The 380-nt window shown below is 27.6% G+C and overlaps 1 protein-coding gene across 1 annotated transcript in view; it reads left to right on the top strand.

Annotated features, from left to right (window-relative positions):
- LOC119589307 (hemicentin-1-like) overlaps nt 1–380 on the top strand; it is a gene marked incomplete in the record, with an annotated part of 75,735 nt that overhangs the window by 71,220 nt on the left and 4,135 nt on the right.

Genomic DNA, 380 nt, shown 5'->3' with positions numbered 1-380 from the left:
CACGATGACGTAATACGGTTCGTAAAAACAGATCCTCTGTTACTTGTCGTGAATTGAATATTTAATTTTTTTTGAAGTATTTGTATATATACTTTCATTTCTCGTACCAAACAAGAAATCAATTCTTATTTTACCCAAAACGTTGTATTTTGTGATATGCTAATTCTATTTCATGTTTTACTGTTGCAATGTTACAATTTTGCGAGTACATGTTATTGTGTTTTCATGAATATATTTAATGTTGTATGCGCATATTTCTTTAAAAAAAAAACATACGAGGATTTTGAAATATTTACTAGTGTTATCATTTATATGCAGCTGTAGAAATGTTGGTATGGATGGTTTGAAAGAATAACTATATTAGGAAATGGGTTTTTCAT

Source organism: Penaeus monodon, chromosome 25, assembly GCF_015228065.2.
Source record: "Penaeus monodon isolate SGIC_2016 chromosome 25, NSTDA_Pmon_1, whole genome shotgun sequence".
In the NCBI taxonomy this organism is placed as follows: Eukaryota; Metazoa; Arthropoda; class Malacostraca; order Decapoda; family Penaeidae; genus Penaeus; species Penaeus monodon.
The sequence above is the reverse complement of the archived record's forward strand: the minus strand, read 5'-3'. Positions and strand labels throughout refer to the sequence as shown.